The sequence below is a fragment of the Mytilus californianus genome, unplaced genomic scaffold (assembly GCF_021869535.1).
Source record: "Mytilus californianus isolate M0D057914Y unplaced genomic scaffold, xbMytCali1.0.p SCAF_5, whole genome shotgun sequence".
NCBI classification, from domain to species: Eukaryota; Metazoa; Mollusca; class Bivalvia; order Mytilida; family Mytilidae; genus Mytilus; species Mytilus californianus.
In genome coordinates, this window is record NW_026262701.1 from 27,513,221 (window position 1) to 27,521,900 (window position 8,680).

An 8,680-nucleotide genomic window follows, 5' to 3' on the forward strand; every position below is an offset into this window, starting at 1 on the left:
TGTAATGAGCAATATTATTGTAAAAGGTGGGGAAATCCAAATGTTCGCATAGTTTCCCTTATTCATACTGTGAACATAATATGTTTACTAACAAGGGTAGTAACTCTATTGGTAGCAAAGCATGAAATGTAGGTTTTAACGACCCCATCTTATAGAATTGTAGTTGACAGTAATCAGTTAATGCATTCCAACACTTACTTATATGATTGTAAGTCAAAATGTATCGGAGAAAAAAATTGGATGAAAATTTGATCAAAGTCATTGCATTATGTGCACGTATATGTGATGTACTTTTATTAGTAGCCATCAGATATATTTAAAACTGCCACTTAACCAATTAACTTGACTGATGGTTAACTAGTTTGTTAGATTGAATTTGGATATTAAACATAACAGAAGCATTTGATATAGCTAGAGGTCGTGTTGCTTTATACTCTTGTTTTTCTTTAAAGTGCATTGTTGAGTTGTATCTTCTTTTTCCCTTGGCCATAACCTTCTTTTTCGTTTTTGTAGTGGGACCAGTATGTAGAAAGCCAATTCAAACAACCTAACTTTTGCAAGAAATAGAATTTCGAGGTTGTTCTCTAGGGGACCGTGTCATCAATAGTCAAAAATTAATTTAATAAGCATACAAAAAGATACTCAAACATACATTCTAAACCAAAGTAATAAACGTCCGCAAATCTCAAGTCCTCGCTAAGAATGTACTATATTCCGTAATTTAGATTTTTCAGTTATGACAATGCATACTTTCAAGTGACTAAATACATTATGTACATAGTAACTTAAGTTATTCAATATTTGTTGACCTTTCTGTGCTTGACAATTTTGTAAAACTCTAAAAAATACTGAGTATATTTTGGGAAGATTACTAAAAATAAATGAAAACAATTACCAGAAAGGAGATTGTCAATGAAATACAACATTAAATGATTTGAATGACTTTCGTTATCTCAAAATTCATGTTATCTTAAAATATTGTCTGTACAAATTGATATTTTGCACTACATTTACTCCTTATACTTCAACTTTCCTGTTATCTCAAATATTTTTGTGTCAGTTCAATCGACTTTGAGATAACGACTGTCGATTGTAGAAGCCAGACGTCGGTATATCAGTATTGTCACGATTAGATAATTTACTTTTTGTGGATATTGTTTTTTGTTTATTTTTTTTTATAAAAGAAAAAAGAAGTAAGTTGTCTGCTCTATGGTCGGGTCGTTGTCTCTTTGACACATTCCCCATTTCCATTCTCAATTTTTTTCAATATTATTCGTTGCTTCATTTCTTATAGAATTTCCGGCTGTAACACCATTCATGAAACTCATTTATCTTCTCCTTACAATAATTGTTTTCGGAAAGTTTATCATCCCTCTCCGAACTTTATTTCTCGAGTGCTCCACAAGATAATTGCTTATGTACTTCACAAGTTATTCATTACGTACACAGACAACATTTGCTCACGTGAATTTCACATGAATCTCACATAAAATTCACGTGAAAAGTTCACGTGAGACTCACCTGAAATGAGCTTATACATGAAACTCACCAGGGGCGTAGCTACCTTCTTAATGAAGTGTAATCACAAACTAAAGGGCGAAGGGTCTGGGGGCCTCCTAAGGCCCCCAGTAGGTCCGGGGTAAAGCCCTGGTAGAGGAGCCAGGGGGGCGAAGCCCCCCGGAAGCTCCGCATATATAGCGTTTCAAAACAATCACAACCGAAATAAAACTTGGAGATTTTTGTTGTGGTTTTTTGGTCAACTATTTGTTTAACTTCGAGTCGAATGAAGACTTAACATTGTCGCTTGCGTTTTTTGTACGTGAAAGCTTTTAAAATCACGGAGATTTGTTCCATATGCTAGTATTTGTATTGAGCAAAGTAGATTTAAAAAAGCAAACAATAAACATAAACACAATACTATATGTGGAGTTTCTGTTAGCATAAACATCATGGATACCAAATACTTGGTGGACACATTCTCATATATTTTGCTTAACATATGTTTTTAGGTGTTTAAACATTTTGTGGATAAACTCTACAAAAGAGAGATGGGAATTTCGAATTTTACGTAGTTAGGAATATTCGAAGTTGAAATAAATGAACTTTTACAGAGAAAATGGTACTTTGATCACGATCTTTTTCATAATCTGCGTTTTTAATAAGCTAGCTAATTAACAAATGCATATGAATTCGACCAGTTGTATTGCAATATCTAGATGTTAACAGTGAAGGTACGTGTAATAAAAGTTTGGTGTATCTTTCGAACAAGAATCAACAGTTTAGTGTCCTACTCGGACAGACAGTTCTTTTTAAAATTGAATGACCTAATAGTCCAGTAAAACGAGTTAGAATTAACAATTTATTTAAATGGTTTTAAATCAACTATTCGTATAGCCGGCCCATATAGAAACGACTTCGAATTATCGAATCTATATCAAAGATTTTTTTTGTAAAATAAATAAAAACGTAAGACATGTACTGGAAAATGTGTACTTTTTTTTATAATAACAGCAGTTCAAACTTCTCATCTACTAGTATACGGAAACTATTGATTGATTGAATGGTTATTAATGTCCGGTAGCAAATTTTACATGCACACAGGAGAGATACGTTGACGTGATGTGAAAATGAACTATTCGTGTTGTCAAGACCTACATACTTAGTCAATATTGAACTAGTTCACAAGGTAACAGTCATTATTCCCGAATCGATACGAGTTGAAGGGTCTTCATTCTAGTAAGATGTGTGCTTTGGGGCGAAGCGGAAAATAATAATTTTCAAGTTTTTTTTGTTAACCCTAAAGGGATTATGTTTTTTTTTTGCACTCAAAGCGAGTATACGGTATGGTTGTGGTACCAACAACTATGTAGCTGGTATTTTCTAAACAATGCCCGTAATATAAAAACTTCCTCTAAGTTTACACCAGTTGTATGTATTTATCGTACACATACATGTCTTACAGGATTAAAAATTCCACTGCATGTGTATTCCTCTTGCTTTTATTCTTTGTGTAGTTTTTAAAATGCATATATATAGAAAGACCAATTCCTATATGTTAACTTTGTCCCTCACTCTCTCTCTCTGTTTTTTTTTTTTTTGTGAAAACGACGTGGATGCACGTGCTGCCGTGCCTCCGGGTAGCTACGCCCCTGCTCACATGAAATTTTTCACGTGAATTTCACGTGAACTTTACACAAAAAAATTCTACTTTTCATGATTTTAATTGAATTTGAAAATTTAGATGTTATTTGAATTACTTCGTGTGATTTTCACGTGAAATTTCCATGTGTAACAAACCGGATGAAGCTAACTGTGGCCCTGTTACAACAATGTATTGTGCATAAAACGTTTCAAAGAGACATGTTAATTAAACAATCGTAAACACTTCAAACAAAGCAGTTTTATGGCTTTAATTTGTCTTTAAAAGATTGGTTCATAAACTTTTAAAATTTTGAAATGTTCTCTTTCTTAACTTGTTTTTCCATCGGCTCATTACTGCTGACCTTTGTTTTTGCAACACTTGACTCCAACAAAAAGTTGTCAAAGTAACTAGTTTTTTTCGTATTTAACTAGATCGGGATAAGGTGTATGCCAATGAGACAACTATACAACAGAGTCCAAAATAACACTGACAATGTTCATTTTGTACATAAACAGACGGCAAATACTTGTGCAATTTGAGCCTTAGGAATTGGCATATTTAGATTTTTATTTTAGTGGCGGGTATAATCCTATTGCTATGGCTGTCGTCATCAAGATGAAATATGGTCGCTATGCAAATTAGCATAGTTATATAATCTGACGTCCTTGGCCGACGTCTTTGTTGACCTTTTTGACCTACGCAAATGTTTTACTTCTTGTTTTCGTGATATCTGTACGTTCTTTGGACTTTTACGGAATCTAATGTTGTTTTTATGTCGTAGTATTGGTGTCCCAATGGGATATACCCCCACATATATTTACAATTATTCGTCTTTTAAAACTAGTTTTAATCAACACTAGAAAACCATATAAATCGATTACTTTGTTCTCATTTCAATTCGAGGTAGATCTAAAATGAATCGAGATCGATTACGTTCTTCTTATTAAAATTGATCGCAATCACTTTGATTTTTTAAAAGTTATCATAAAAACTTTACGTGTACCATTGTGGATGAAATTCATGAATATATTTCCCTCTTGCAGAGCTTTGATTCCTTGTCCAGCTTTGGCTATACTGTTTGTCCTTTTCAGTTTATAAGCTCTTCATTTTTGTAACAAGTCTTTGGATTTTCCAATATTTTGGCCTCTGGCATCACTGAAGAGACATTAATTGTCGAAATGCGCATCAGCGGTCCTTTTCACAAAAAATCTTAAGAGTAAAAATACTCGAAAGTCATACACATTTCAGTATAACTTACGATCAATTTTAATCGTAAGATTTTTTTATGAAAAGTGTCGCTGGTGCAAAAAAAAACAAAAAAAACAAACAAAATGGTACTGTTAAATAAATGTTATTGAACTGATTGCGATTAATTTAGTTGTTTACTGTTTTTTTTCTGAAGCCTACCTGATGAAGATTAGTTAAAAAATACGCGTTTTTCGCTTGGAACTAAGTGTCATACATTATTCGTTAAAACTATATTATTCTTTTCAACACTTTTTTCTTATAAGGACCAAAGAAGAAGAAGAAGAAAAAGAAATGGAAATAATGAAGATTTAATATGCTGGGAGAAATTAACTTGTTTCATGCAATTGAAAACTGTATTTTTTTAATTAAAAAAAGTTCATCGACTCTTGCCTATACTCATCTATCGTTGTATAGAGGTTGTCATGACTAGAGCTTTTGATTAATTTTCGTTCATTTTTGTTTTAGTTGAACTATTAATTCAAATAAAGTTTAGCTTTTTAAATTAATAAAAGTAAAGATTTACATGTACAGACTGCACATTAAAATCCCATTACCAATGACGCTTTGTTTTAAGAACTTTACATGTCATAAAATCAATACAGCGCTTCGGACTAAATCTCAGATGTATTCAAAAAGCAAATTGAGCACTATTTTTACCATTTATCAAATGATTACTGTATACTTAAACGCTATTCACTCATACGTTCTTTTTTATGCAATGTATGTCTTCAGTATGTTAATGTAATTTTCCAACTATTATGTAACGATAATTTCAAAATATACTTTTCTTGAACATTACTAACATATAAAACAGCAAGGCAATTTTTGATAGTTACATTTAATTTAGTAGCTTTGACAATATTGTCCTATTTTGACTTCTCCACGTCTTGTTATGTTTGTGTCGTTGAGTTGCCGCCCTACAACACCTTCTGTAAGTCATACTTTACAGTGAAGAGACTGGACAGATACACAAAAACGTAGTTTATATCAACTTCAAAAAATCAAAACAACACTAGTCTTTATAAATTTCATGCGTGATGTGACCCTCTACCTTTACATACCCGTCTATTAATAATTTTACTCAGACTTCTTTAATTCTTGGAAATAATGTTCTTTTCTGTTATCAGTTACGTAAATGAAAGTTAAGATATCATTAAGCTTGTATTGCTTGTAGATAACAGATTCTTGAACAGTTTATAGAACTGTAGAAGTACGTACATACGACTTCACTTTTATAGGATATTCTATCAAGCTCCGATACCATGATTCCCTATTAGAGTTCACTATGAATTTTGCCAGTAAGAATGTCGTTAAGAACATGTAAAAATAAAGTCGATCAACTCTTTTTCATTACTAATCTAGCATGAATATGAAAATTGTCAGGACGATAGAAGTTATAGAAAGGTTTGGATTAACTAGGCTTTGTGTCCGCTAGACTCGCAACAAATAATTGATAATTAAGCGAAGGTATTGAATGTCGGCGATAACGAAGGTATTCATTCCGCATTACAAAGAAAGTCATTCTAGTTGAAAACAGTAATGGAGTTATCTCTTGTGTTTCCGATGATATAAATAATTTCAAAATCTTTGCTAAAAGCTTCTTATGAAATAGTTGCAGTTTTGTACAATTAATTCCAGGATTATTGTATTCAAAAGGCCGAGTCTATCTATGGTTGCTCAATCTGCTTTATTTCTGGAAAAAATGTTCAAACATTCATCACATTTTGTTTCAACAGGATTCTGGTTATTCAGATCAAGCTATTGTCAACATTGTCAGATACAATTTCTTAAGTCAGACTCGCGTTTCGTATACATCAGACTTATCAGTGGCAGCCGAATCAAAAATATACTGTGTTAAACCAATGTCTATGACAAAAAAAATCTTTACACTCAAAAGAATATTTGACTTTTCATAACATTATCTGTTATGATAATATAACAAGTATTGAATACTTTTCTATATGATAAATTAGTGTTTCTTTGGCACCATCTTACGGTGTTTATACATCCCAACTCGTTCGCTATGCCCGTGTCTGTTGTGATGTGATAGAGTTCAACAATGTAATCAATGCGTCACTGGTAAATTGTAAAAGTCAGGGATTTCGTCACACAAATTGCTTTGAACCTTTAGAAAATTATTTCATAGAAACATAGATTTGGTTTGGAAGTTTGGTTGTACCTATAGATTTACTTGTAATTACAAATTATAATTGTAAATAATTATCGTGATCAATACATGCACCTATTTGCCTCAATCTATACTGGGCGTTAAAACTGTGAAATTAACCATAATATCTCTTTTTTTATATGACTCTTAATTATGTTGACAGGAACTATGCTTTTATGATTGACGCAGTTTAAATAACTATGGTAGTGTGTATTGCGGAACAAGTGATGACAAGTCATATTATTACCAAAAAGACAAAATTATTTAATACTTAATTTTACGTACCTTTTCTGTCTTAAACACTTTTGCAATGCAATTCGTAATTTAAAAACTATTTGAAAGTTAATTTATTATTAATTCATTCATTCATTCATTCGTTCGTTCGTTCGTTCGTTCGTTTGTTCGTTCGTTCGTTCGTTTGTTTGTTTATTTAAACAAACAAAAGGTAGAGAACACTTTGATACTTTTCTTGCTTTCGATACATTTTCCGATTTGGTAACATGTTTTAAGGGTCAACCTTTTAGTTAAATTTGCAGTTGTTACTTATCGTTTCTAGAAATCATACAGTCAGGGAAAATAAAGAAGTTTTGGATTGGCCAAAATCATAATTATATTCTGTCACAGGGATTGTAACAAAGGACAAAATCTAAGAAGATAATCACTTTTTATGCTTATTTGTGGTTGACAGCTTTCCATCGTCAACTTTCATTTCAAACTCTATGTCTCAATTAAAAAAAAATGAGAGAAAGACCAAAAGACAAACAAACAAACTATAGTAGACATCACAGCGGTTGACTAACACAATTACATAGGTAAGGTAAATTTCCATTCTCAATTTTATTTATACAAAGTATTATTATTTCAGTGTCTTTGAGGCAGTGTTGAGATTGTATCTTGCTATATTGTTTATGTTTATCAACAACAGGCAGGATTAACCATGACAAATAATACAAGACAGATATTCTCTGGAATTTTATTTTTGCCAAGTTAAAATTATTAGAATTTTTTTGATTATTTTTATGTCTGTTTATTTTTTACATGCACATGAAACACTTCATGCGAACCAAGTACAAGCTTATTGTTTTGGAGAATTAAACATCATATTACTTTTCCCCAATAAATTATCAATAATCTGGAAGTGTTAATTGTGAAACTCATAAACATTTTCTGCTGTAGAAGTATTGTGCTAACAAAGACTAGCGTCCAGTATAGGAATTCTATTCAGATCCAGGTAAATTAATGATTCTTTTTTTTTATTTTGTGGGAAGTCGGTTTTATTATTATTATTATTATTATGATTATTATTATTATTTGAATGTTGATGAGGTCGTAAACATGAACATGCCACTGTATTATGTAATCTTATAAATACTGAAGATAAATAGAGAATATCATATGTTTTTTTCAATATCACACCTATATCAACCCGAGACACCAATATAATCCCAAGAGCTCTGCTCGAGGGATCATGATATTGGTTGAGAATTTGTCGCCTTTTCTGTTTGCTTTATTTTTGAATGATTTGCAAGATTTTTTAGAAACGGAAAACATTTACCTGAAACTCTTTGTCCTCCTTTATGCAGACGACACGGTCCTTATGTCTGAATCAAAAGAAGACTTACAAAAAATATAAATCATAGACAACCTATAGAAACAGGACGGTGGAATGATATAGAAAGGGAAAATAGAAAATGTTTGAAATGTAATAATAATTGTATTGGTGATGAATATCATTATATTCTGGAATGTAAAACATTTGAAACTGACAGAAAACCTAATTGATAAAAATGTGTGGCAAAGACCAAATATTTTGAAATTCAAAGAAATAATGAGTTGTACAAACAAGTTTAAATTAGAAAAAAACTATGTAGATTTAAACGCAGTTCATAAATAAATCATTTGTTCTCTAGGTAATAACATAACCCCCATTTTGTATATATTGTACATAATGATGTATGTGTATGTGGGTATTTAATGATAATTGGTGTATGCTTGTGTGTATGTTTGTGTGTATGATGTTACTTTAAATAAGTTTGTTTTTATCGCTATATGTATGTATATCTCTGTACCGTTGTATCTTATGGTTTATGAGAATAAAGATTACAAAGGTGTGTGATATTGAA